This window comes from Ranitomeya imitator, chromosome 4 (assembly GCF_032444005.1).
Source record: "Ranitomeya imitator isolate aRanImi1 chromosome 4, aRanImi1.pri, whole genome shotgun sequence".
Lineage (NCBI taxonomy): Eukaryota > Metazoa > Chordata > Amphibia > Anura > Dendrobatidae > Ranitomeya > Ranitomeya imitator.
Window position 1 is genome coordinate 592,575,414 of NC_091285.1, and position 18,394 is coordinate 592,593,807.

Sequence of the window (18,394 nt, forward strand, 5' to 3'; positions counted from 1 at the left end):
CATGGTGATGTTCCATTTTTGTCTATTTCGTCATCCATTCCTTCTGACATCCCAGAGTTCTTGTCTGACTTTCAGGATGTATTTGAAGAGCCCAAGTCTGATGCCCTACCTCCACATAGGAATTGTGATTGTGCTATCAATTTGATTCCTGGTAGTAAATTCCCAAAGGGTCGTTTATTTAATTTGTCCGTGCCTGAACACACCGCTATGCGCAGTTATGTGAAAGAATCCCTGGAGAAGGGACATATTCGCCCATCGTCATCACCATTGGGAGCAGGGTTCTTTTTTGTAGCCAAAAAGGATGGTTCGCTAACATAGTAACATAGTAACATAGTAACACGCTAAGACCGTGTATTGATTACCGCCTTCTTAATAAGATCACTGTTAAGTTTCAGTATCCCTTGCCATTGATATCTGACTTGTTTGCTCGGATTAAGGGGGCTAGTTGGTTTACTAAGATTGATCTTCGTGGTGCGTATAATCTGGTGAGAATCAGGCAGGGAGATGAATGGAAAACGGCATTTAATACGCCCGAGGGTCATTTTGAGTATCTGGTGATGCCGTTCGGACTTGCCAATGCTCCATCTGTTTTTCAGTCTTTTATGCATGACATTTTCCGTGAGTATCTGGATAAATTCCTGATTGTTTACTTGGATGACATTTTGATCTTCTCTGATGATTGGGAGTCTCATGTGAAGCAAGTCAGAATGGTTTTCCAGGTACTGCGTGCTAATTCCTTGTTCGTGAAGGGATCAAAGTGTATCTTCGGTGTGCAGAAAGTTTCATTTTTGGGGTTCATCTTTTCCCCTTCTACTATCGAGATGGATCCGGTTAAGGTCCAGGCCATCCAGGATTGGACTCAGCCGACATCTCTGAAAAGTCTGCAGAAATTCCTGGGCTTTGCTAATTTTTATCGTCGCTTCATCTGTAATTTTTCTAGCATTGCCAGACCATTGACCGATTTGACCAAGAAGGGTGCTGATTTGGTTAATTGGTCTTCTGCTGCCGTGGAAGCTTTTCAGGAGTTGAAGCGTCGTTTTTGCTGTGCCCCTGTGTTGTGTCAACCAGATGTTTCTCTTCCGTTCCAGGTCGAGGTTGATGCTTCTGAGATTGGAGCAGGGGCGGTTTTGTCACAGAGAGGATCTGGTTGCTCAGTGTTGAAACCATGTGCTTTCTTTTCCAGGAAATTTTCTGCTGCTGAGCGTAATTATGATGTGGGCAACCGAGAGTTGCTGGCCATGAAGTGGGCATTCGAGGAGTGGCGTCATTGGCTTGAGGGAGCTAAGCATCGCGTGGTGGTATTGACTGATCATAAGAATCTTACTTATCTCGAGTCTGCCAAGCGCTTGAATCCTAGACAGGCCCGTTGGTCGTTATTTTTTGCTCGTTTTGATTTTGTGATTTCGTACCTTCCGGGCTCTAAAAATGTGAAGGCGGATGCTCTGTCTAGGAGTTTTGTGCCCGACTCTCCGGGGTTATCTGAGCCGGCGAGTATCCTCAAGGAAAGAGTCATTGTGTCTTCCATCTCTCCTGATTTGCGGAGAGTGTTGCAGAAATTTCAGGCTAATAAACCTGATCGTTGTCCGGCCGAGAAACTGTTCGTCCCTGATAGGTGGACTAGTAAAGTTATCTCTGAACTTCATTGTTCGGTGCTGGCTGGTCATCCAGGAATCTTTGGTACCAGAGAGTTAGTGGCTAGATCCTTCTGGTGGCCATCTCTGTCACGGGATGTGCGTGCTTTTGTGCAGTCCTGTGGGATTTGTGCTAGGGCTAAGCCCTGCTGTTCCCGTGCCAGTGGGTTGCTTTTGCCCTTGCCGGTCCCGAAGAGGCCTTGGACACATATTTCGATGGATTTCATTTCTGACCTTCCCGTTTCTCAAAAGATGTCGGTCATTTGGGTGGTCTGTGATCGCTTTTCTAAAATGGTCCATCTGGTGCCCTTGGTTAAATTGCCTTCCTCCTCTGATTTGGTGCCTTTGTTCTTCCAGCATGTGGTTCGTTTGCATGGCATTCCTGAGAATATTGTTTCTGACAGAGGTTCCCAGTTTGTCTCGAGGTTCTGGCGAGCCTTTTGTGGTAGGATGGGCATTGACCTATCTTTTTCCTCGGCCTTCCATCCTCAGACTAATGGCCAGACCGAACGAACCAATCAGACCTTGGAAACATATCTGAGATGTTTTGTTTCTGCTGACCAGGATGATTGGGTGTCATTTTTGCCGTTGGCTGAGTTCGCCCTTAATAATCGGGCCAGCTCGGCTACCTTGGTCTCTCCATTTTTCTGCAATTCTGGGTTCCATCCTCGTTTCTCTTCAGGACAGGTTGAGTCTTCGGACTGTCCTGGTGTGGATTCTGTGGTGGACAGGTTGCAGCAGATCTGGACTCAGGTAGTGGACAATTTGACCTTGTCCCAGGAGAAGGCTCAGCTTTTCGCTAATCGTAGACGCCGTGTGGGTCCCCGACTTCGTGTTGGGGATCTGGTTTGGTTATCTTCTCGTCATATTCCTATGAAGGTTTCCTCTCCTAAATTTAAACCTCGTTTTATTGGTCTGTATAGGATTTCTGAGATTCTCAATCCGGTGTCTTTTCGTCTGACCCTCCCAGACTCCTTTTCCATACATAATGTATTCCATAGGTCGTTGTTGAGAAGATACGTGGCACCTATGGTTCCATCTGTGGAGCCTCCTGCCCCTGTTTTGGTGGAGGGGGAATTGGAGTATATTGTGGAGAAAATTTTGGATTCTCGTGTCTCTAGACGGAAACTCCAGTATCTGGTCAAATGGAAGGGTTATGCTCAGGAGGATAATTCCTGGGTTTTTGCCTCTGATGTCCATGCCCCAGATCTTGTTCGTGCCTTTCATGTGGCTCATCCTGGTCGGCCTGGGGGTTCTGGTGAGGGTTCAGTGACCCCTCCTCAAGGGGGGGGTACTGTTGTGAATTCTGTGGCTGAATTCACTCCTGTGGTCACAAGTGGTATTGCAGCCTCTGGGCTTCCTCCCTCAGGTGTTTTGGTGAGCTCGTTGGCTGCCTTGCTATTTAACTCCACCTGAGTCTGTCTTCCTTGCTCCTTGTCAATGTTCCAGTGTTGGATCTGAGCTACTGCATCTTTCCTGTGGCCTGCTGCTCTGCTAGATAAGTGTTACTTTGTTTTTGTCTCCGTTTTTTCTGTCCAGCTGTGCTATTCTCTTTTGCTGGAAGCTCTGAGACGCAAAGGGTGCACCGCCGTGCCGTTAGTTCGGCACGGTGGGTCTTTTTGCCCCCCTTTGCGTGGTTCTGCTTTAGGGTTTTTTGTAGACTGCATAGTTCTCTTTGCTATCCTCGCTCTGTCTAGAATATCGGGCCTCACTTTGCTGAATCTATTTCATTCCTACGTTTTGTCTTTTCATCTTGCTAACAGTCATTATATGTGGGGGGCTGCCTATTCCTTTGGGGTATTTCTCTGAGGCAAGTCAGGCTTGTATTTCTATCTTCAGGCTAGTCAGCTCCTCAGGCAGTGCCGAGTTGCATAGGTAGTGTTAGGCGCAATCCACTGCTGCTTTTAGTTGTGTGAGGATAGGTTCAGGTATTGCAGTCTGCAGAGATTCCACGTCTCAGAGCTTGTTCTATTGTTTTTGGGTTATTGCCATATCACTGTATGTGCGCTGATTACTGCACACTGTGTTGCCTGATAGCACAGCATAACAGTTACACCAGTGGTAAAACGTGCATATAATACATATGACCGGCCTAAAAATAAAGAGAGGGCATATTACCTAAAGACGCAGCTCAGTATACAGACCCCGACGCGCGTCATCCCCCTGGACGAAGCATACCGCGAAACGTGCGTCGGGGTCTGTATACTGAGCTGCGTCTTTAGGTAATATGCCCTCTCTTTATTTTTAGGCCGGCCATATGTATTATATGCACGTTTTACCACTGGTGTAACATATAATGTGTTCTGCTTTATTGGATAATGTTCTACTAACTAGCAACTTGGCTATATATTGTGTCTGAAGGTATTTACCTCTTCCCTTATTAGTATTTTTGGCAATATCACTTGGTAGACATATTGGATTTATTATTCATATATCATCACCTATTGGCAGACATACTGGATTTTTGTGCTTATACTTGCCCTTATCCTTAATACTAATCTAGGGTCCTCCTTTCTTACAAGTGATAGAAACATTCATATGTACACTCTCATAGAGTTTTTCCAGGATTGGGCTATATTCGATAGGCTATATATAAAGGAGATTTGTCTCTACCGTTCTTACCTTCTCATTCATGTGTGGCTTATGCCTTAGATATAGGTAAATGCAATTATGTGATTTGGCATGTTCCTATACATAACCAGTATTATTCTGTCACTAGTATTCCCACTGGCTACTATGAGACTTGTTTTTAATTTATTGTTGTGATTTAATAAAATTTGATATTTTTTACTGGCATCTATGCTTCTAAGTGTTCTCTTTGATTGATTTCTATTTATGGGAGTGCCTTTATGAGTTAGGCCTATTATTTGGTTAAACATTAGCCGGATGATGGGACTACTACTGTCCCATCATTGGCTAATGTGTCAATCACTGTCATTGTAGCAGGCATAGCCCGATGGGACTTGTAGCCCCATCCGACGATGCCTGCACACAGACACAAAGACCCCCGAGAGGCCCACACAGAACCCCAGCAGGCCTGCACAGACCCCCGTGAGGCCCGCACAGACCCCAAGAGGCCCGTACAGACCCCCGGCAGGCCCACACAGACCCCGAGAGGCCCGTACAGACTCCCGGCAGGCCCACACAGACCCCCGAGAGGCCAGTACAGGCCTGCATAGTCCCCCGAGAGGCCCGTACAGACTCCCAGCAGGCCCGCACAGACCCCCGAGAGGCCCATACAGACCCCGCCCGCACACACAGACACGCACAGTATCCGCCCACGCACCGCCCACACTCTTCCCCCTTCCGAACTGGATGTACAAGGAAAGAAAGGGTTTATTTTTATTCCGATATTTGTGTCCCATTGACCTTGCACTGGTTTCTGGTATCAGAATCATCGATACACAATATTTTTTGGGTATTGGTCCAATCCAATCTGATCCGATATTTCCCGATATCGGAAGGTATCGCTCAACATTAATCTTTATTTGTAGTTTTCAGTTAATGGGATACTTGGGCTTCAGGGCGACCTGTGGGTGGGGCTTTATGTGGTGCTATACATACATATGCATCTTTATGGGCTTATGACAAGTCTCTGATCCTTCAGTGACTTGCCTCCTATTTCACATAATATGTATACTATTGTGCGATTAGAATTTTTTTTTTTTGCATTGAGCAACATAGAGCTAGCGTCGCCGCCTACGCAATAGCATGTATTGTCTATGTATCACTTTATGCATATAATATGGTAGGTTGAAAAAAAACAATTAACTTAATCAAAATGGAGGCTGTGGTGCTTGCGTAAAAACATCTATCACGTTCTGATAGGATAGGTGCTACTGCACAATCAGCGCTGGCGCCACCATTTTGCTACAGCCACATTTTTTTTCTCCAGAAAAATGGTGGTGGCCATTGTGCAGTAGCATCTATCTGCACAGGCGCCGCTGCCATCATTTTACTGGAAAAATATAATGTGGCTGCAGCAAAATAGCATTGCTGGCGGTGCTTGCACAGTAGCATCTATCGTAATGCAATAGATGCTGCTGCACATGTGCCGCAGCACCATTTTCATGAAGTTATTTATTTTTTTACCCAAATATATTATATGCATAATGTAATACATGTGCAATACATGCTGTTGCGCAGGCACCGGCCCCTGCGCCACCCTGCTTAATGATATGTATTTTTTTCTAACCACACAGTAGTATATGAATTATGTAAAATAGGAGGCAGGTCAGTGAAGGAGCAGTGACCTGTCATAAGCCCATAAGGATGCAAATGTAAACAGAGCACCACATAAAGCTCCGCCCACAGGCCCGGCCCAAAGCACCACAATCTATATTAACTAAAAACTGCAAACATAGGTTAAACAATAATCACAAGACTGTTTTCATCAACCAAGTTATCATTTAATCAGTATAACAGCGCCAACCTGACAGTGTCTCTAGTTTACTGAGCAAAATCCTGCTAACAGGTTCGCTTTAAATAATGTATGCATATTTTGGCTCTAGTATTAATAAACCTATTGTAACATCCAGGCTGGTACCTGTATCCTTTGTTTCCATTTCTTTGCACCATTGTGCATCTTTTTTTATGGCAACACTGGGCAAAGATGTGGCAGTAATGTTTCATTCTTGACAGTTAAAAAGGAATTTGTTACTGCTACACTTGGAACGAAAAATAAAGTGTACAAAATAATTAATGGAAAATTCAGGGACCTTAACCCCTTCCCGACCTTTGACGCATACGCTGCGTCATGAAAGTCGGTGCCATTCCGACCCATGACGCAGCATATGCGTCATGGAAAGATCGCGTCCCTGCAGATCGGGTGAAAGGGTTAACTCCCATTTCACCCGATCTGCAGGGACAGGGGGAGTGGTAGTTTAGCCCAGGGGGGGTGGCTTCACCCCCTCGTGGCTACGATCGCTCTGATTGGCTGTTGAAAGTGAAACTGCCAATCAGAGCGATTTGTAATATTTCACCTAAAAAAATGGTGAAATATTACAATCCAGCCATGGCCGATGCTGCAATATCATCGGCCATGGCTGGACACACTAATGTGCACCCACCCCACTCCTCCGATCGCCCCCCCAGCCCCCCGATCTGTGGTCTGCTCCCCTCGGTCCTGTGCTCCGCTCCCCCGTCCTCCTGCCCGCTCCCCCCGTGCTCCAATCACACCCCCCGTGCTCCAATCAAACCCCCCCGCACTCCGATCCCCCCCCCGCACAGCGATCCCCCCCCGCACAGCGATTCCCCCCCCGTGCTCCGATCCACCCGCCCGCACAGCGATCCCCCACTCCGTGCTCCAATCCACCCCCCGTGTTCCGATCCACTCCCCCGTGCTCCGACGCCCCCCCGTGCCCTGATCTCCCCCCCCTTATACTTACCTGGCCTCCCGGGGACCGTCCGTCTTCTTTCATGGGCGCCGCCATCTTCCAAAATGGCGGGCGCATGTGCAGTGCGCCCGCCGAATCTGCCGGCCGGCAGATTCGTTCCAGAGTGAATTTTGATCACTGAGATAGGTTATATCTCAGTGATCAAAATAAAAAAAATAGTAAATGACCCCCCCCTTGTCACCCCCATAGGTAGGGACAATAAAAAAAATAAAAAAATTTTTTTTCCACTAAGGTTGGGGTAAGAACTAGGGTTAGGGTTAGGGTTAGGGGTAGGGTTAGGGGTAGGGTTAGGGGTAGGGTTAGGGGTAGGGTTAGGGTTAGGGGTAGGGTTAGGGTTAGGGTGAGGGTTTCGGTATGTGCACACGTATTCTGGTCCTCTGCGGATTTTTCCGCTGCGGATTTGATAAATCCGCAGTGCTAAACCGCTGCGGATTTATGGCGGATTTACCATGTTTTTTCTGCGCATTTCAATGCGGTTTTACAACAGCGATTTTCTATTTGAGCAGTTGTAAAACCGCTGCGGAATCCGCAGAAAGAAGTGACATGCTGCGGAATGTAAACCGCTGCGTTTCCGTGCAGTTTTTCTGCAGCATGTGTACAGCGATTTTTGTTTTCCATAGGTTTGCATTGAACTGTAAACTCATGGGAAACTGCTGCGGATCCGCAGCGTTTTCCGCAGCGTGTGCACATACCTTTAGAATTAGGCTATGTGCACACGGTGCGGATTGGCCGCTGCGGATCCGCAGCAGAGTTCCATCAGGTTTACAGTACCATGTAAACATATGGAAAGCCAAATCCGCTGTGCCCATGGTGCGGAAAATACCACGCGGGAACGCTACGTTGTATTTTCCGCAGCATGTCAATTCTTTGTGCGGATTCCGCAGCGTTTTACACCTGTTCCTCAATAGGAATCCACAGGTGAAATCCGGACAAAAAACACTGGAAATCCGCGGTAAATCCACAGGTAAAACGCAGTGCCTTTTACCCGCGGATTTTTAAAAAATGGTGCTGAAAAATCTCATACGAATCCGCAACGTTGGCACATAGCCTTAGGGCTAGGGTTGGGTTGGAATTAGGGTTGTGGTTAGGGTTAGGGGTGTGTTGGGGTTACGGGTGTGTTGGGGTTAGGGTTGTGATTAGGGTTACGGCTACAGTTGGGATAAGGGTTAAGGGTGTGTTGGAGTTAGAATTGAGGGGTTTCCACTGTTTAGGCACATCAGGGGGTCTCCAAACGCAACATGGCGCCACCATTGATTCCAGCCAATCTTGTATTCAAAAAGTCAAATGGTGCTCTCTCACTTCCGAGCCCCGACGTGCACCCAAACAGTGGTTTACCCCCACATATGGGGTACCAGCATACTCAGGACAAACTGCGCAACAATTACTGGGGTCCAATTTCTCCTGCTACCTTTGTGAAAATAAAGAAATGCTTGCTAAAACATCATTTTTGAGGAAAGAAAAATGATTTTTTATTTTCACGGCTCTGCGTTGTAAACGTCTGTGAAGCACTTGGGGGTTCAAAGTGCTCACCACATATCTAGATAAGTTCCTTGGGGGGTCTAGTTTCTAAAATGGGGTCACTTGTGGGGGGTTTCTACTGTTTAGGCACACCAGGGTCTCTGCAAACGCAATGTGACGCCCGCAGACCATTCCATCAAAGTCTGCATTTCAAAAGTCACTACTTCCCTTCTGAGCCCCGACGTGTGCCCAAACAGTGGTTTACCCCCACACATGGGGTATCAGCGTACTCAGGAGAAACTGGACAACAACTTTTGGGGTCAAATTTCTCCTGTTACACTTTGTAAAATAAAAAATTGCAGGCTAAAAGATCATTTTTGAGAAAATAATTTTTTTTTTTTATTTTCATGGCTCTGCGTTATAAACTTCTGTGAAGCACTTGGGGGTTCAAAGTCCTCACCACACATCTAGATTAGTTCCTTTGGGGGTCTAGTTTCCAAAATGGGGTCATTTCTGGGGGATCTCCAATGTTTAGGCACACAGGGGCTCTCCAAACGTGACATGGTGTCCGCTAATGATTGGAGCTAATTTTCCATTTAAAAAGCCAAATGGCGTGCCATCCCTTCCAAGCCCTGCCGTGCGCCAAAACAGTGGTTTACCCCCACATATGGGGTATCAGCGTACTCAGGACAAACTGGACAACAATATTTGGGGTCCAATTTCTCCTATTATCCTTGGCAAAATAGGAAATTCCAGGCTAAAAAATCATTTTTGAGGAAAGAAAAATTATTTTTTATTTTCATGGCTCTGCGTTATAAACTTCTGTGAAGCACCTGGGGGTTTAAAGTGCTCAATATGCATCTAGATAAGTTCCTTGGGGGGTCTAGTTTCCAAAATGGGGTCACTTGTTGGGGAGCTCCAATGCATAGGCACACAGGGGCTCTCCAAATGCGACATGGTGTCCGCAAACAATTGGAGCTAATTTTCCATTCAAAAAGTCAAATGGCGCGCCTTCCCTTCCGAGCCCTGCCGTGTGCCCAAACAGTGGTTTACCCCCACATATGAGGTATCGGCGTACTCGGGAGAAATTGCCCAACAAATTTTATGATCCATTTTATCCTACTGCCCATGTGAAAATGAAAAAATTGAGGCGAAAAGAATTTTTTTGTGAAAAAAAAGTACTTTTTCATTTTTACAGATCAATTTGTGAAGCACCTGAGGGTTTAAAGTGCTCACTAGGCATCTAAATAAGTTCCTTGGGGGGTCTAGTTTCCAAAATGGGGTCACTTGTGGGGGAGCGCTAATGTTTAGGCACACAGGAGCTCTCCAAACGCGACATGGTGTCCGCTAACGATGGAAATTATTTTTCATTCAAAAAGTCAAATGGCGCTCCTTCCCTTCCGAGCCTTACCATGTGCCCAAACAGTGGTTTACCCCCACATATGAGGTATCGGCGTACTCAGGAGAAATTGCCCAACACATTTTAGGATCCATTTTATCCTGTTGCCCATGTGAAAGAGGCTAAAAGAATTTTTTTGTGAAAAAAAAGTACTTTTTCCTTTTTTCGGATCAATTTGTGAAGCACCTGGGGGATCAAAGTGCTCACTACGCATCTAGATAAGTTCCTTGGGGCGTCTAGTTTCCAAAATGGGGTCACTTGTGGGGGAGCTCCAATTTTTAGGCACACGGGGGCTCTCCAAACGTGACATGGTGTCCGCTAAAGAGTGGAGCCAATTTTTCATTCAAAAAGTCAAATGGCGCTCCTTCCCTTCCAAGCCCTGCCGTGCGCCCAAACAGTGGTTTACCCCCACATATGAGCTATCAGCGTACTCAGGACAAATTGGACAACAACTTTCGTGGTTCAGTTTCTCCTCTTACCATTGGGAAAATAAAAAAATTGTTGCTAAAAGATAATTTTTGTGACTAAAAAGTTAAATGTTCATTTTTTCCTTCCATGTTGCTTCTGCTGCTGTGAAGCACCTGAAGGGTTAATAAACTTCTTGAATGTGGTTTTGAGTACCTTGAGGGGTGCAGTTTTTAGAATGGTGTCACTTTTGGGTATTTTCAGCCATATAGACCCCTCAAACTGACTTCAAATGTGAGGTGGTCCCTAAAAAAAATGGTTTTGTAAATTTCGTTGTAAAAATGACAAATCGCTGGTCAAATTTTAACCCTTATAACTTCCTAACAAAAAAAAATTTTGTTTCCAAAATTGTGCTGATGTAAAGTAAACATGTGGGAAATGTTATTTATTAACTATTTTGTGTCACATATCTCTCTGGTTTAACAGAATAAAAATTCAAAATGTGAAAATTGCGAAATTTTCAAAATTTTCGCCAAATTTCCATTTTTATCACAAATAAACGCAGAATTTATTGACCTAAATTTACCACTAACATGAAGCCCAATATGTCACGAAAAAAGAATCTCAGAACCGCTAGGATCCGTTGAAGCGTTCCTGAGTTATTACCTCATAAAGGGACACTGGTCAGAATTGCAAAAAACGGCAAGGTCTTTAAGGTCAAAATAGGCTGGGTCATGAAGGGGTTAAACAAGAAAAAAAAAATGTGAAAAAAAACTATAAAATACTGCATGTGACAACAGTCTCCCATATTCATCATATATCTGGCCTCTGAAGCAGGGTGGCAAAATGAAAGATTTATATTACAAAGGGCCAAAACATACCGTTTTGCCAAAACCTACATCAAGTCTGACAAAAAATGTGAGAAAACGTGTTATAGTCTGATGACACTGTGATTGAACTTTTTGACCATAATTCCAAAAGGTATATTTGGTACAAAGCTAACACTACGCAACACCAAAGGAACACCTTACCCATAGTGAAGCATGGTGGAAGCAACATTATGCTTTGGGGCTGTTTTTGGACAGCTTGAACTGGGGCTTAGTAAACGGAAAGAGAATTATGAGCAATTCCAAGTAATCAATTTTTCAACAAAACCAGCAGGTGTCTGCCAAAAAAACTGTAGATTAAGATGAATTTTACTATTGAGCACAACAATGACCCTAAGCATATTTAGCATACTACAAATAAAAAAAGAATAGTTTTGCGAGATCAAATTATTGGAATGTCTAAGCCAGAGCCAAAAGCTGTAATAAATACAAAAGCTACTTTTAAGATAAGTATTAGTTTAAGGGCCTGCATATTTATGCAACCACATTATTTTAGTTCTTTATTTTACTTTTTCTATCTGAAATGATTTCAGTTCATTTTTTCAATTGAATTGTAAAGCATATGGGTGACACTAAAAGTTGGAAACATTTCTGAAATGATTCTTAGTGTAATTTTTTTTCCTAAGAAAAACCTACAATTTTAACAAGCATATGTAGCCTTTTTTTATATATCCACTGTATCTTGAAATCAGAACCAGAACCAAATCCATCACAATAAACTGATGAGTTTAGAGTTTTCCAAATAATTTACAAAACCAATACTGTATGGATCTCTAAATAACCATTCACCACTAAGCAGATATGGTGCAAAAGCTGGATAGTGCAAAAGAAATAAACCTTTTCACCTTTTCCCTGGTGTTACCCTCACCTGTAGAGGTTGTCACCCTATTACAAAATAACAAAAATGCCCCCATCCTGACACCTAGTCGACCCTAGTCTGTTATCTATCCTTTTTTACTACACATATTAATAAAAAGGCCTATCTATCACTGATCAATCATTGTACACAACATGAACATGCAAACATATGTGCAGACATACTTTTTACTGTTATGTTTTAATTTAGGTAAAGCAGATAAATGCATAAACATGTGTGCCATATTTTATACGGACCACTTAACTTGGCTCAGCTCAGCTCCAGCCAGGTGTTTATCATTTACCCTTCTACCTCTGACTTCTATGCTACAATCAATGTTATTTTTAAGGTCTGTGCAACGTAAAAGGTGTTGTCCATATCTGCGTCTCAGCAGTCAAGCTACCAATTTCTCTCAACTGTTCTCAATGTTCACATTTGGCCTCTGCAACCAAGGTAACACATACAGTACAGACCAAACGTTTGGACACGCCTTCTCATTTAAAGATTTTCTGCATTTTCATGACTATGAAAATTGTACATTCACACTGAAGGCATCAAAACTATGAATTAACACATGTGGAATTATATACTTAGCAAAAAAGTGTGAAACAACTGAAATTATGTCTTATATTCTAGGTTCTTCAAAGTAGCCACCTTTTGCTTTGATGACTGATTTACACACTCTTGGCATTCTCGTGATGAGCTTCAAGAGGTTGTCACCGGGAATGATCTTCCAATGTTCTTGAAGGAGTTCCCAGAAATGCTTAGCACTTGTAGGCCCCTTTGCCTTCACTCTGCGGTCCAGCTCACCCCAAACCATCTCGATTGGGCTCAGGTCTGGTGACTGTGGAGGCCAGGTCATCTGGCGTAGCACCCCATCACTCTCCTTCTTGGTCAAATAGCCCTTACACAGCCTAGAGGTGTGTGTTGGGGTCATTGTCCTGTTGAAAAATAAATGATGGTCCAACTTAACGCAAACCGGATGGAATAGCATGCCGCTGCAAGATACTGTGGTAGCCATGCTGGTTCACTATGCCTTCTATTTTGAATAAATCCCCAACAGCGTCACCAGCAAAGCTCCCCCACACCATCACCCTCCTCCTCCATGCTTCATGGTGGGAACCAGGCATGTAGAGTCCATCCGTTCACCTTTTCTGCGTCTCACAAAGACACAGTGGTTGGAACCAAAGATCTCAAATTTGGACTCATCAGACCAAAGCACAGATTTCCACTGGTCTAATGTCCATTCCTTGTGTTCTTTAACCCAAACAAGTCTCTTCTGCTTGTTAACTGCCCTTAGCAGTGGTTTCCTAGCAGCTATTTTACCATGAAGGCCTGCTGCACAAAGTCTCCTCTTAACAGTTAGGGTACCATTACACTATACGATTTACCAATGATCATGACCAGCGATACGACCTGGCTGTGATCGTTGGTAAGTCGTTGTGTGGTCGCTGGAGAGCTGTCACACAGACAGCTCTCCAGCGACCAACGATGCTGAGGTCCCCGGGTAACCAGGGTAAACATCGGGTTACTAAGCGCAGGGCCGCGCTTAGTAACCCGATGTTTACCCTGATTACCAGCGTAAAAAAAACCAAACACTACATACTTACATTCCGGTGTCTGTCCCTTGCCGTCTGCTTCCCGCACTGGCTGACTGCTGGCCGTCAAGTGAAAGCACAGCACAGCGGTGACGTCACCGCTGTGCTCTGCTTTCACTTTTCAGCCGGAAGTCACAGTGCGGGAAGCAGACGGCAAGGGACCTGACGGACACCAGTATGTAAGTATGTACTGTTTTTTTTTTTTTACATTTACGATGGTAACCAGGATAAACATCGGGTTACTAAGCGCGGCCCTGCGCATAGTAACCCGATGTTTACCCTGGTTACAAGCGAACGCATCGCTGGATCGGTGTCACACACACCGATCCAGCGATGACAGCGGGAGTTCCAGCAACGAAAGAATGTTCCAAACGATCTGCTACGACGTACGATTCTCAGCAGGGTCCCTGATCGCTGCTGCGTGTCAGACACAGCGATATCATATGGATATCGCTGGAACGTCACGAATCGTACCGTCGTAGCGATCAAAATGGCACTGTGTGACGGTACCCTTATTGTAGAGATGTGTCTGCTGCTAGAACTCTGTGTGGCATTGACCTGATCTCTAATCTGAGCTGCTGTTAACCTGCGATTTCTGAGGCTGGTGACTCGGAAAAACTTATCCTCAGAAGCAGAGGTGACTCTTGGTCTTCCTTTCCTGGGGCGGTCCTCATGTGAGCCAGTTTCTTTGTAGCGCTTGATGGATTTTGCCACTGCACTTGGGGACACTTTCAAAATTTTTCCAATTTTTCGAACTGACTGACCTTCATTTCTTAAAGTAATGATGGACACTCGTCTTTCTTTTCTTAGCTGCTTTTTCTTGCCATAATACAAATTCTAACAGTCTATTCAGTAGGACTATCTGCTGTGTATCCACCAGACTTTTGCACAACACAACTGATGGTCCCAACCCCATTTATAAGGCAAGAAATCCCACTTATTAAACCTGACATGGCACACCTGTGAAGTGAAAACCATTCCCGGTGACTACCTCTTGAAGCTCATCAAGAGAATGCCAAGAGTGTGCAAATCACTCCTCAAAGCAAAAAGTGGCTACTTTGAAGAACGTAGAATATAAGACATAATTTCAGTTGTTTCACACTTTTTTGTTAAGTATATAATTCCATATGTGTTAATTCATAGTTTTGATGCCTTCAGTGTGAATGTACAATTTTCATAGTCATGAAAATACAGAAAAATCTTTAAATAAGAAGATGTGTCCAAACTTTTGGTCTGTACCGTATTTTCAAGCAAGTTTCCAATTTTGTGTACCTCGTTGCTATCCTGCTGAAAGATACTAGATTGCATTTAATTCTTTGTTCTCTTGCGTTCTCCTAAAAATGATATTAATGTTCCATCTTTCTCAGAAAATGTAATGTGAAGCATCATCTTTCTCATCTATAATAGACTCTTATGGAAATGGCCCTAAAGGAGAGAGTGGTCCTATTACCTAATTGGCGTTGCTCCTTTTTCTATTGCATTCCTCTCTTCTATAATGCTACTTATTTCCCATCATCTGACTTCTGCCAAAGCTGGCTCTTGTGCCTGAAAAGGTAACATTCTACAGTAGACCACACTTGATTTCTCTTATAATCCGGCAAACTCCTCTGGCATCATTACCCTATGCCATTGATGTTGAACTTAGGGCATGCGTGCCAGAAGGGGCATGCAGAGCGCTCCCTGTGGACAAGTGCACCATCTCGTAAGCATTAGCGCCACTGCCACCACCACTCTCCTCTGCACACATGCCATTGCCTCACCACTACCACCTGCAGGCAGAGCTCTGCACTGGATTTGGGGTAGCAGCACAGTTTAGCAGGCCACACAGGGACATGGCTCCTCCGGGATAGTTGGTTTCCATTACTCCGGGGGTGCGCTCTTTTGGTGAGGGATAAGTGAATGACTGGAAAGGAGCGCAAGTAATGGGACATGTATTTACCATCCTGATGCATGATCCCTGGGCTAATAATGCGTATTTTGATTTGCGCAGGTGCATAAGTTGTGACTGTCGGTAGAACGAGAAATCTCAACACTGGTTACACTAAGATGCATATCTTCGGTGCTGCTAATCCTTAATGAGCTGCAGCTTTTGTTATAGCAAAACTGTTGAACTGTAAAGGGACCAAATACTGTTCTTGCGGTTAACAGTGACCACCGCATCTAAGTGGTCAGATTGTGGGGGGTCCATCTGTCACCCCATTGCCCCCCAATTGCAGGATGTCAATGGTTTGTCATGGCAGTTGGAGACCTTCTGATATCCTATGTCTGCCATGTATACACCTGCAGTCTGGTCTTCACAGCAGATTGGTAGGATGACAGTACACTGCACCACAGAAGTATTGTACTAGCAAGTGTTTGCAGGTACAAGTCTGAAGTGTGTAAGGTTACTCTGTTAAGAAAAAAAGTATTAAAAAAAGATAAATAGATAAAAGTTGTCCACATTTTGGTCACTTTTCTTTAATGTAAACTCATGTTGTGTTTGGGGTCAAAAATAATTTTTGCAGGCTTTTTTCTTTTTCCTGTACACTCAACTTTTCACGTGGTCATAAATCAACTGAGAGGAACTCAGAAAAATAGATGATAGTTATATACTCTTCTGTCAGAACGAGCTCAGCGACAGATTGTCAGATAATTCATTCTGCAGCAATAGTGTAACATCTTACAGCACCACTCCAGTGGGCTTTTTTTTTTTTTATTGCAGCACTGGAGTAGTGCTACTAATCTAAGTTCTCCGTACTTAGTCTTAAACTTACCCACCGCTGTCCTCATTTATCCATGCAGCTCTGATATGTTTGCTGGAACGAGTAGAAGGTCACTTTTCCATGTAAGTCTAGGAAAGGCAGAACAAGGCTCTCATAGACTTAGTTCTGTTTACTCAGAAGTTGGGGTAACAAGATGGCGGAGCGGTGTCAGGAAAAGCTGAAGAAGGCCGGAGAAGAGTATAATATTATGCTGTTGCCACTGCCTGCTCTCTGCTGTCCCCGCCTGTTCTCTGTACGCATTGTTTTTTCCAAATTAAAACCTCAAAATTCAGGTTAAATATTCGGGTTAAATTGCCGTGTTGGCATTTTGCAATAAATAAGTGGGTTTTGGGTTGCAGTTTGGGCATTTGGTCTCTAAATGGTTCGACATCACTGCCCTAGGCCTTAATGGTTAGCTCACGTAATAATAAAAAACAGGGAGTGCAAAACGTGTGAAACCTGGTGGTCTAATGGATAGCAAAACAGGGGCCAACTGGCCGCTCACCTAAATGGGTTGTGCACCCCGCACAACTCCAGTTTGTGCTTGAAAGGATGATGCCTAGGGACTTCTAGAAAGTGCCGTGCAACGCTGTTTCTGGACAGCCCTTCTGGGTTCCTGTCACGTGATTGAGGAATCAGATACGCGTCACCGCAGGTCCTTTGGTTTGGAAGTGGAGGTTCAGCATTGCTCCGAACACCACAGGTCTTTTTTTTACTCACAATAGGATAAACAGTGCTCGTAGCTGCACCTGCAGCACACCCTCGGAGGGAGGGATATAGGGCAGGGAAGAAAAAATAAAAAAATATTGATGCGGTCTACGGAGCTCTAAGACAAGGGCTTAATTTAGGGACATGTTATGAAAACTGATATGAAGGCAATTCAGTACCACAATGGACATAGCGGTCAGAACACATACAGTGGTCTGACAAACACCCAAAATAATAGAACGAGCTCTGAGACGTGGGAACTCTGCAGACCGCAATCCCTGATCCTATCCAACCACACTAAAGGTAGCCGTGGAGCGCTCCTGACCAGAACCTAGGCGCCTCGTCACAGCCTGAGAAACTAGCTAGGCCTGAAGATAGAAAAATAAGCCTACCTTGCCTCAGAGAAATTCCCCAAAGGAAAAGGCAGCCCCCCACATATAGTGACTGTGAGTAAGATGAAAACACAAACATAGAGATGAAACAGATTTAGCAAAGTGAGGCCCGACTAGCTGAATAGAACGAGGATAGGGAAGATAACTTTGCGGTCAGCACAAAAACCTATAAATAACCACGCAGAGGGGACAAAAAGACCCTCCGCACCGACTAACGGTACGGAGGTCGTCCCTCTGCGTCTCAGAGCTTCCAGCAGGCGAGAAAAACACCAATAAAGCAAGCTAGACTGAAAAATAGCAACAAAATAACAAAAGCAAAACTTAGCTTTGCAGAGCAGCAGGCCACAGGAATGATCCAGGGAAAAAACCAGTCCAACACTGGAACATTGACAGGAAGCATGGATCAAAGCATCAGGTGGAGTTAAGTAGAGAAGAAGCTAACGAGCTCACCAGATCACCTGAGGGAGGAAACTCAGAAGCTGCAGTACCACTTTCCTCCACAAACGGAAGATCCCAGAGAGAATCAGCCGAAGTACCACTTGTGACCACAGGAGGGAGCTCTGCCACAGAATTCACAACAGGGACAGCATTATGGTTAACAAACCTTTATTAACCCTTCGATCTCCAGGGTTAATAGAGGTTTGTTAACCATATTGCTGACCTTAAATTAAGCCCTTTTCTCAGCGCTCCATAGACCGCATCAATATTTTTTCTTTTCTTTATGGTTAGCTCAGGCAGTGGTCAGGTGCTTGGGTAGTATGTATCATTTTCCACGGTCAACTCAAGATGGTAAGGAGTTTGTTGCTACATGACTTGACTCAGCTCTAGCCAGGTGTCTTACACCTCCTATTATGCCCTTGACTTCTACGCTGCAACCAATGTTATTTCCAAACTCAGTCCAGTTTACTAAGTGTATCCTTGTC